Raw genomic sequence first — 12,105 nt, 5'->3', positions numbered from 1 at the left:
CTGTTCTAAGATATTTTACAGTATTCTTATTAAACATGTGATCTAGTTTATTTCTTTTAATTTGACAGGGATAATATGTTCTTAAGACGACCTGTCTAATATATTTGTTAGTACAATTAACACTTTTAAAATTAATATCTCCAATGACTAAAGTGGGAAGAACTGGCTTAACTTTAGCATAAGAAAGGGAGCATCTCATTAGCATTTTTATGCCAGAAGGTACTGCATTAATGACAGTGAAAAACTCTTTCGGGTGACAGGTAAATCCATGCTTCAATGTAAAAGCATTATAGTCTAAAAGCTCTCCTTTTTCATCCATTAGATCTTTCACCGACCATATACTTCTGCTTAACCAATTCTCAAAACATAAAGATTTGTTCCTGTGCAATATATATTTGTTGTTCCAAATAGAAACATTATGAGGAGTAAAATTGTGTGTATGTGCCAATTTCCAAAATAAGAGAACTTGTTGATGGAATGTTGATAGTTTCACTGGGAGTTTCGATAAATCAAAATCACAATTGAGCAAATATTGAATTCCACCAAATTCTTTAAACAAAGCTGAAGGAACTGTAAACCAAAAACTATCTTCATTACATACAAACATTTTTAGCCATTTGAGTTTTAACACAATATTCATGTTTTCAAATTCAATCACATTTAAACCACCTTGTTCATAAGATTTAACAATGTCAGCTTTTTTAATATAATGAGCTTTTTGCCTCCAAATAAAATTATACATTTTCCGGGAACATGTTTTTGTAAAATTTGCGGGGGGAGCTAAAGAAAGAGCTGGATAAATCAGTCTGGATAAATATTCGACTTTGGTTAATAAAATTCGACCAAAAATTGAAAGGTCTCTTTGTAACCAGCAATTTAAGATTCGGTTTGCTTTTTGTAGATTATTTTCAAAATTATCTTTCGTACAAATTTTCTGATCTTTGGTAATTGTAATGCCTAAATATTTCACCTTATTTTTAACCGGAATATTATGCAAACAAGTGATATCATTCTGATGTAGGGCAAGAAGTTCACATTTGCTTAAATTTAGATGGAGTCCTGATGCATTAGAAAAGGTATTAACTAAGGAAATAGCCAGAGGAATTTGATCCTTGTTTTTTAAGAATAACGTAGTGTCGTCTGCCAATTGACTGATTGCTATACTTTTATCAAATAGATTTAATTTTTGTACAGTTCGATCATGAATAACTAACGTAGACAACATGTCTGCAGCCAAAATGAACAAAAGAGGGGATAGAGGGCAGCCCTGTCTAATTCCACGACTAATAGGAAATCTTTGCGAAGTACCGTAAGGAAGAGAAATGGAACTGTTCATATCTTTATAGAGAATTTTTATAATATTGATAAAATGTTGACCAAAACCAAAGTGCTCTAAAGCTTTAAATAAAAACCTATGTTCTAACGTGTCGAAGGCTTTCTTAAAGTCTAAGAAAAGAATATATCCATCATCCTTTATCAAATGATTGTATTCAACCATATCCATTACTAGTCTTACATTGTTGTGAATAGATCTTCCTTTAAGGAATCCCGATTGAACCTCATTAATTACCCCATTAATGCCCTCTTTCAATCTATTGACAAGAACATGTGTAAAGATTTTATAATCATTATTGAGCAAAGTGATTGGGCGGAGATTATCTAAATATCTATGATCTTTATCTGTTTTGGGAATTAAAATAATCAAGCCTTGACTCATTGTAGGGCACAAAGATCCATCTTCAATAGATTCAGTAAGAGCATTAAACAGTAACACTTTCAAATCATTCCAGAAAAATTTATAAAAATTTCCTGTAAGGCCGTCGGGACCAGGGGATTTGTTTGACTTGAGTTTCTGCACAGCTAAATCGAGTTCTTCCATACCTAATTGTGCATCACAAAGATCTCTTAATTCATTGTCAATTCTAGGAATAAAATTCATTATTTTTCCAAAGAAGTCATCACACTCTTTTGGAAAAAACTTAGATAAATACAAGTCACTGTAGAACTTATGAATTTCTTTGCTTATTATTGCAGGATCAGTATTTTCAATATTATTCACCATTAGCGATGTAATACTGTTTTTAGACTGCCGTCTTTTTTCTAACCTACAAAAATAGGATGTGCTTTTCTCTCCCTCCTCTATCCATTTGGCCTTTGATCGAATATATGCACCTTTAGCTTTCTTGATATACAGGTTATCCAATTGTGTTTGAAGAGAAATAAAATTACTTTTTTCAACGCTATTTAATATATTTTTACTGCAATACTTATTAATCTCAACTATAATCTTGTTTTCATGTTGTCTTCTTAATTTGGCAAGCATTTTACTATAGCTTATAGAAAATTCACAAATTTTAAATTTAAGAAACTCCCATCTGGCTTTATGAGAACTGAAATCATTACTATTCTCAATTACTCCAATTAAATCTTTTATCTTTGCACAAAATCCTTCATTTTCAAGCAAATCAGAATTAAACTTCCAATATCCCTTTTTATATGAAATCTTAGTCTTTGGCTCAACAACCAAGACAATAGCACAGTGATCTGTTAGAGGCGCTGGTGAAATAGAGCAATCCTTAACAAAATTTAACAAATTATCTGAAATTAACCAATAATCGATCCTCGATTTACTAGATGCATTAGGTCTAAACCAAGAAAACTGTTTGATGTTAGGGTTAAGATTTCTCCATACATCCAGTACTTTAAGGTTGTTGCAAAAATTAGTAATCATAGAGTTTGGTTGAGGGGAACTACTTTTAGGTGGATGCCTGTCAAGAGATTCATCAGGTGTAACATTAAAGTCTCCACCTATGACAATATTATCTGTAGGGAATAATCTTTTGAAATTACAAATTAAAGAAGAGACCTCAGCAAAAAGCTGCTGATTTTGTTTTGCATTGTTATGACCATATACATTAACCAAAATAAAAAAGATAGATTCAATATCCAGCACAATTGCAACCCAATGTCCATTAGAATCAGTTTTAACAGAAATCACTTTACCTGGACAGTTGTTAAATAAAATTGCAGACCCTGCAGAGTGGGAGGATCCGTGGCTTAGTGTCAGTTTATCTCCCCATTGACTCGACCAAAAAGCAGCATCCGTTACGGTAGAGTGTGTCTCTTGTAAAAAAATACAATGCGAACCGGTTCCTTTACAAAATAAAAACATAGCCTTTCTTTTGACCTTATCTTGAATGCCCCGAACATTTAAAGAGAGTAATGAAAACGGTAACTTAACTGGAAACATACGAAGAACAAATAAAATTAGAAAAGAACAAACACAGATTGCGAACTCGAATCAGATATGTATTAAATGGATGACAATTAACCGAGTACATACCTCGCAACCTAGCATTTCTCCAAATTATCACATCTCACACCATCCTACCCGTATAAGAGAGACAGAAAAAGGTTCAAGTGCAGGATTTCGTTGGGTCAATGCGTCTTCCTTCAATGTAACCAAACGGACCTCTGTAATACGCTTTTTTCCCTTCTTTACGTGCTTGAGCGATCAGCGGCCATAGAGCGGCACGAGCGTTTCGGTCTTCCTTCGTGAAGTCTTCCACAAATCGGACTCCCTGGGCTAGGCAAACAGATGAGTTTTTCGTTGATTTCCATATTTCGTCCCGATATTTGCGCATTGTGAATTGTACGATCATCTGTCTTGGTCTTCCTGATTCCTTTTTACCGATCCGGTGCACTGTGTCAATAATATCATCCAATTTCTGTATCAAGTGCGGAGCAATTTCGGCAATCAGGTCAATCACTTCCCTGCGGGGATCCTCTTCAGTTTTCTCCTTCATGCCGTTAATCCGGAGATTCCATCTTCTCTTATATCGTTCGAGATCAGACGTTCTGTTTTCCAGGTCGTTGTGTGCGGTGGTTAAGCCCATGACCGATTTGCTCAACTCTTTGCACTTTTCTTTACAGTCTTTAATTTCAGCCGAGTTGAATTCGACAGCTTTGGACATCTCTGCAATCATGATGCTGTTGTTTCGCATTTGATTCACCAATGCTTCTAACTTTTCGTCTTGTGAATCGAAGCGAGCAGTTAGGGAAGTAATTGCTTGCAGCAGCGTAGCATTGGTGATGTCCTCTTCTTGAGATTTTAGCTTTTTCGACATGTTTACTTTAGTTGGTGTGAAGTGAGAGGAATCGCGGCGTTTCTCTGATGAATCAGTCTTTATTTCCATCTCTGAATCTGCCGTGGTTTGAGCCACGCGATGATCCGGAGGAATAACAATCTTGGGATGAGTCGTTTGGTGAGATTTACGCATTTTGTAGGTCAGCAACAATAGCACAAAACATTAAAGATACTCTGGGTAGGTGTAATTGAGAAACAAGCTATTTTCATAAAAGAAAACGGGAGAAAAACTAAGCCGCTTAGTGAGAGCGCATGTGTTCAGCCCGCCATCTTGCCAATGCTGTCCCCCCTCCTTAGAAATAACACATTAGATTCGGGACAGTGACGTCACTCTCCACCCCATGCCGTCCAAATCGCCCCAAACCGGTGCTTTTTGTTTGTGCTCGATTTGTGCTGTTTTGTGCCGTAGAAAGAACCATCATAAATTATTCCATTCTTTAGACATCACAAAATCTTTGGAGGAGGAGTGACGTCACGCAAGCAAGCCGCGCTCTCCATCCATCTCGTCTACAAACCTGTCCGGTTCGTTTGTGCTCGCACAGGGCCGCAGCTGTCAGTGTTCTTTTCTGTATATATGGGAATGTTTTATTGCCAGTGACTTCATCAAGCTCCAGATTTTTTAAAAAAAGGTATGTGATTGATTGACGCATAGCCTTGTTTAAAAATTCACGTTGTGTGTCACAGCTTTTTGAAAACTTTGTAGCATGTTCGTCGCTTGTTTGTGTTCTTGTCGATCTCCTTTGTTATTATTATGTTTTTTATTCAAATTGAGCTTAATTTATCAAATGAAAGTTTAGGCTACTACGTAGTTTGTTTTAAATGTGTAGGCTATTGCATTATCTAGGCCTATATTGCAGATGATAATCTGAGCATTTTATCTTTCTCTGAAGAATAAAGTGAACCAAGGACAGGTGAGCAGTGTTTCTGTTTGTTTAAAACATTTTTAAAGCAACTAATTGAGGACTGTAACTTGTTAGTTTGCTGTTCTTAGCTTGGTCTTCCCACTTTTGACCAGTTTAGGATTCTGTCATTTCGTACTTGTCCAAATAAAGAAAGTTATAGAGATGTTATTAATTGTTGGGTGAAGTATTCCTTTAAGACCAGCAAACCACCTGGTTAAAGTTTTTCTTTCTCTCGGTCTCTCTCAGCTGAACAGACAACATGTCCCAAACTTGTTTCCTTTTAATTGCAAAGATAAATATAACAATAACAAAGCAATTTCTGTGGAGAATTTACTTTTTTTTTTTAAAGAACCATAAAATAAGATAACTACAAAAAAATTTGACTTCATGTAATAGAAGTGTTAAAATGAATATCTGGGTACAAAGACAGAACAATTACAAAAGAAACAGAACCTGCTCAAAAAATCATGGAACTGTTAAAACAGAAATAAAGTGAATAATGTAGATTAACTACAATAGAACAACAATATAGACTGTTCTCTTATTGATTATGAAAATTAACTAATTTCTGCAGAGACCAGTCCAAGAAATTCATTAATCAAAGGTTTTAGTCCTCCTTTGTGAACAACATGACATGGGGTTGTATTTTGTTTTTTGCTGAGACTGTTGTGACATGCTCACACAGGTCATCATATTTTTCCCAGGCAAAAGAGTTTCTTCTGCAGTAAGCCACGTAATGTCCAAGAGATTCCCTTGTTGGTCCTGGAATGAATGCAACAACCCCTCGCAAAGTGAACAGCTGATTGTCCAGCTCCATGTGGACAGGGATTTCAGACAGTGGATGGTTAGTATCCACACTTGTTTCAATACACAGTAGTTGTCCAGGTATGCATCAGTGTGTGACAGAGCCATTGCAGAGGAATTTCATTGATGGATCATCCTTAATTTTCCAGTTATCTGGACAATCTTGGGGTGATTTCAGTGGCTTCAGACACTTGGACCTGTTGAGGTGTAGCCCATCTTCCAGTGCTGCTTGGAGGCTTTTCAGTCCACCAGTTTGTAGAATATCTACGTTGACTGGTAGGAGATAGATGGTCCTTGAAGATTTTGTATTTCGGCTGCAGTATGGAGAAGAGCACTCAGCTGTAAGTGTTGCACTTGGCATTTGTTTCATTGTTGATGTGATAATGTTAGCAACATTGCAATCCGCATTGACCTGCCTCACACCTGATTTTAGGTGAACACACTGAAATGTATCCAACAGCATTTTTGCCCTCTTTGCATAAGCATCTTTTCCAACTCCTTTTGTGACTATGGTCTTCACCAAATCAAACATTTCAGTTTTTGTGTGCTCTTTGTTGAGATAATGACAGAATGATCCACTGTCACAGAATGCAGAGCAAAGGCACTGGCAAAAGGAATCAAAGGTAGGGATGCACCGAAATGAAAATTCTTGGCCGAAACCGAAAACCGAAAAAGAGAAAACCAAGGCCGAAAACCGAAACACCGAAAGAAATTATGCCAATTATTAGAACCATTGCATTTATTGCTATGACCGTGTACTAACTTTACTAAAATTAAGACATTGCAATTGCATAAATTAATATTAAAGTTTCAAAGATAATTACAATTACATAAATTATTTAAAAAAAAAACATAAAAATACATAATTACAAATTATGCAAATATTTATTAAGCACATTGCAACAATGCACAGTATTAAAATAAAATTCTAACTAAAAATGTATCCCACTCATGTGTATATTAAATAATAATGTACAGGCCTACAGAAAGGTTTTAAAACGAACTGTTCTCTCATAAAAACAAAGTGCATTTAGGTGAAGTGCATTTGAAATTTTTCTCTGTAGGACTAGAAAGTGCATTACTTCTCCAGTATAGGCTAGAGGGTTATCTCTTCTGGGGATGGGGACTTCAGACAGATAACCATCTAGCTGTTGAGCAGTTGAGCTTGTCATCTACCTGACATTTGAGAAATATTTGAGAGAGTGTATTTAAATAGGGCCCGGGCATAAATAAACATTTTTATCAAATTAAAGCAGAAATCTAGCAGAAAAATGGCTACAATCTGATATTATGTGTGTGTGTGTGTATATATATATATATATATATATATATATAAATAATGTCACATATAGTAGCCTAAGAACAAAATAGCCAACGTATTATTATTATTTGAGGCACTTTCTTGCAGAATTCCACTGAACACATCAGACAACGAGGGCATGCCCCTCATCTGGTGCAGACACGAGTCTTTTTTTCTGCGCTCTGATCTCAGTCTCCTGCGCTTGGCGTTTCTCGGTCTCCACGTGGGTTCTCCGCATCCAGCGCGGCCTGGATCATTTCTCGTGCGCGCTGCCTTATTTCCGCATCCAAGTAATGGTCTTTATAACGCGGATCAAGCACATTCGCGATGAAGTGCAGAGGATCCGAAAAGATCTCAGTGAGACGTGTGCTAACAGACTCTATAAGACTGTACTTTTCTTTGTTTTCACTTCGTGGTCCATCTTAATCTCTTTGTTAGGAAACGCTTTAGTGCTGCGAATAAAGGAATAAGAAGAGAGAGAATGTTCTCACTGGTGTGAAGTGAATGTCGCGGGGAGCTCGTGGTCTGCGCTATGCAGGTGCACGTGCAGGTCACGGTTTCTGTCTGCGTCATTACAACATTTCGGCCGTGTTGTTTCGGTGATAAAAGTCTATCGGCCGAAAACCGAAAATGCCATTTTCGGCCGAAAATTTTCGGTGGCCGAATATTTGGTGCATCCCTAATCAAAGGCACAGGTATTACTTACACTTACAAGCATTTTGTCAACCGCAATGGGCTTTTTAGCCTGGTAGTTGCCATTTTTCAAGACATTAATTTTTGTCTTTTTTCTTTTCAGGTTTATGTCTGCATGCAACCACTCAGAGCAAGGGTTAAGGTAGGACAGTCGTTTTTTTGGAGGAACACCGAGGCCTTTCCAGTTTTCTACAGGGTCTTCCTCCACTGATTGTTGCTTAACCTCTGTGTCCTGCTCACTATGGGCAGTTTGTGTCTTCTGATTCTTTGTCTCAATGTGCTCTGTTATCTTCACCGGTGCAGAGGAAAGCCTCATGTTTCCCTCAAGAAACTCAAGGTGGCGTGTGACAAAACGGTCAATTCGGATGGGGAGGCTTTCATGTTTGAAAAGGCCGTGTTTTATGTTTTTAAATTCAGCCTCAACATTTGCAGAGCTTGCTGTGTTGTGTGCGCTTTTAAAGTGTGGAACCATCACAGCTGTCCAAAGAGGTAGGTAGCATGCCATTCTTATTATATTTGGGACAAGCTCTGGAAGGAAATGAAGATTGTCTCTGTCACCATGATGTGCTGCAATCATCTTACTTTCTTCACAGATTTCTGTAACCCATGTTTTCAGATCTGTGTGGAGTGTCTCCTCGACTCCGGTCACCTCTGTTAATTGGTCATCTTCAGAGACACATGGCAAGACCCCCTCTGCAAATCGTCTCTTCAATTGTGCTTTGCATGTTTCCGAGACAACAGGTAAACCTTTGTCATCGTTTCCTTCTGATTCACTGAAGGCAACAACTGCAATTGAATGAATGAGCTCCTTTGCATCTTCCAGTGTATCAGACTGTAAAAGTTGTGCCATGGCTCGTAGATAGAATTCTCTTAGTCTGTTTCCTTTTTGTCTAAGGCATTCCCACCGGCTAATGAGCTTGATGCAGTGTGCAACATCTACTCTGATGAAGCAAGGTGGGAGCTTTGAGTCTTCGGGCTTCCTTGTCAGCACTCCAAAGCACTGATTGATGTACGTTTTCAAGTCTGGGTAAGGAGTGAAGGCCTTAACCAGTGCTCCAAGCAAAGCCAAGGAGAAATCACAGACCGCCTCTTTGGGCACAGCAGCACCTGCTCGTTGCCATTCATTGAGCCAGTTGGCAATAGAATTGATGGTGTGGCTCTCTGATAGCATTTGCACTACTTGAATATGATCTCCCTGTGAACACAAAACTCCTTGATACAGGAAGACATGTCCAGAATTGCCACAGGGTCATCTCAGTCTTTTCACAACTGTACCTGTTGCATCAAAGCTCACAAATGAGCCAGAGTACTTGGATTTCATTTGATACACTTGCAGCTGAGATGGGGTCCAGTAATGGCAAAAAAACTTATCAAGGCCTATGTCGTGAATGCTTCCATTGTGGGGTACACTGTATTTTAGTAGATGTAGTGACATGATTGGGTCTTTGTCTCCGAGCTCTTTGTCACCCATCTCTTGTTTGGCTTTTCTTAATGTTGCCAGATTTGGCAGGTGGCTAGGCTCTGGGTCACCAACATCCATCATTTTGTAAGCCTCGGCTGCTCGCCATACATGTGCTGGTTTTCGGCCTTCCCAGAGTTCTTTAGACACACTTGTTCTCAGATCCCCTGATAACTTCCGTTTTGCTTTGCCAGTATGGAGACTGTCATCAACATTGCGGATTATGCATTGAAGCACAACTGGTTCATTATCCACTGGCATGTTCTCTGCTGTTATAGACAATTGTGCGTCACACTCTGTGCAGTTCCCAATTATGTCTATGTAGTGAGATGCAACATTTGGAAAAATCTTTGCCCTCCTGAATCTAAGAGTGCATGAGGTTTTGATATTTTTCCATATCTCCTCATACAGGACGTGTGTCCATGCACCACGTTTCAGGATGGTGTATTCTCTTTTACATGTGCTGAGTGATTTGTCATTGTAATCAACCTTTTCAGGCCAGATTTCTACCCATCTCTGATGAGAGAGACTGATCTCAAATTGAATGTCGTAGCATTGACTTTGCTGATTTGTGTCTGCCTTTGACACAACTGAATGAAAATCAGCTGAGCTTTCTTGTGAGCTGTCACTGTTTGGACCTTGATCTTGGATATCTGTGTCGGTTTTGCTGAGCTCAAGGATTTGCCATATATTGTGCCTGTTTGTCTTGACAATAGTATAAAGGTTCTTTGGTGAAACTTTGTTGTTTAGTTGTTTGCTTAAATTTGCCCACACCTTTTCTGTAGGAACTGCTATGTTTGTCCCTGTAATAATCTGTTCCTTTGCAGCACTGATGACTTTGATGATGTCATCACATCCACAGGCTGGTTTCCTAGGCATCTGATCAAAACAGGAATAATTTTTAATGTAGTTTTTAATAAAGTAGTTGGGCCAAATGAACTAACTTGTTACCAACAGGTTACTTGCTTATTTATACGGTTTGTGTGTGTGTGTGTGTGTGTGTACATATACATTATATATATATATATATATATACTTCCATGGAATCGAGATGTTGGGCAAAATGATAGGGAGTGATATACTTAGTCGCCATTCACTTAAACTGCATATTGTTTTCCAAATCAGTTCAAGTAAATGATGGCTGAAATAAAAGCATGTGCAGACTATAGTCCAATTGTTCTGTGGTCATTCAATTAGATTTACCTCAGAAAATCTGGTCATCCATCCTATATTGGCCGTGTTTAGATATTGCTACTTTTTTATGACTAGAAAATCCGTCATTTGGTGGCTTAAAAGAACAGACTGAATTTTCAATATTTCAGTAAAAATCTCATCTCAAAGTCATTGTTTTCTGTTAATCTTTCTGTGACGAGTGGGGCGGGGCCGAGGGACATGGGAGCGAGGCCGGGGGAGTGATTGGAGATGAACTACACCTGTTCGTCCCACCGGTCTCGAGGCCCATGGAGGAGATGGAAGGATATAAAACTGGAGCGACGACAATGAAGGACGAGAGAGGACCAGGCCTGGGCTTTTAGTTGTGTTTTGGGTTTTATTTTATGCGCACCAGTCGTCCGTGAGGGGCTGGTGCGCTGTTTTGTGTTTATTTTGTTATTAAAATGTTTTTGATTGTCCGCCGGTTCCCGCCTCCTTCTTCCGGATGAATATGAAGGTTTTATCATTACACTTTCATTCCAGTGATATGGATCAGCAAGTCAATGAGTTCAGAAAAAAAAAATATCAGTCAGATTAAGATTTACTAAGAATCCTTTTGTGAACTAAATCAACAAATTCATTACAAAAGAGCTCAAAAAGACAACACATTTTCCAGTTATAAGAAAAGTAGCAATAACTGAACTTGCCCAGTACAGGATGGGTGACAATCTTTTCTGTGAATTAGTTACATTTTAGTCTGTTCACATTGTAAATTTAATTATATGACTTCAGAGGATTAAATGGAACACATATTCCACTTTTATATTGCTTTCTGTCATTTCCTCTGCATAAAATCAAGCTTTATGCCATGAAATGTACATTGCTGTACAAAACTAATAACTTAATGTATTTTATGGCATGGCATAAGAATGTCATAGGTCTACGCTTATTAATGACCAATGGATGATCATTTGGACATGATACATTTACCTAAATGCCCAAAATGAATAAAAAGTTTCACATCTTTGACGTGTCTATCAATTTATTATTTGTTCAAATGATCCTGTAAATTTTATTGACCTGCACACATGATTTTAGTACTTTTTTTAGTATTTTATCTCAGAGCACATGCTTACCTTTTTCACAGCCAGATCCCCTTTCCTGTTTTGTTTTCCCACTATGCAGTGCTTAGGGTAAACAAATGTTTTTAAGGGGGCAGAAAGACTTTAAATGACTGTAAGCTGTTAAAAGTATTCAGAAAACTTAAGACACTTTTTTTTTTTATTGGTTACTTTATTTTAATACAAAATTAAGCATCAGTCACACGTAGCTTACAGCCACAGTAGTGGCAGTACATTACATATCATAGTGCATTGGTGATTATATAAAGATCAAATGTCAATAGCACAAATCTAAAATAAAACATTCCCATATCTACAGAAAAGAACACTGACAGCTGCGGCCCTGTGCGAGCACAAACGAACCGGACAGGTTTGTAGACGAGATGGATGGAGAGCGTGGCTTGCTTGCGTGACGTCACTCCTCCTCCAAAGATTTTGTGATGTCTAAAGAATGGAATAATTTATGATGGTTCTTTCTACGGCACAAAACAGCACAAATCGAGCACAAACAAAAAGCACCGGTTTTG

This window comes from Carassius carassius, chromosome 49 (genome assembly GCF_963082965.1).
Source record: "Carassius carassius chromosome 49, fCarCar2.1, whole genome shotgun sequence".
Lineage (NCBI taxonomy): Eukaryota > Metazoa > Chordata > Actinopteri > Cypriniformes > Cyprinidae > Carassius > Carassius carassius.
This window is presented reverse-complemented; position numbering follows the sequence as displayed.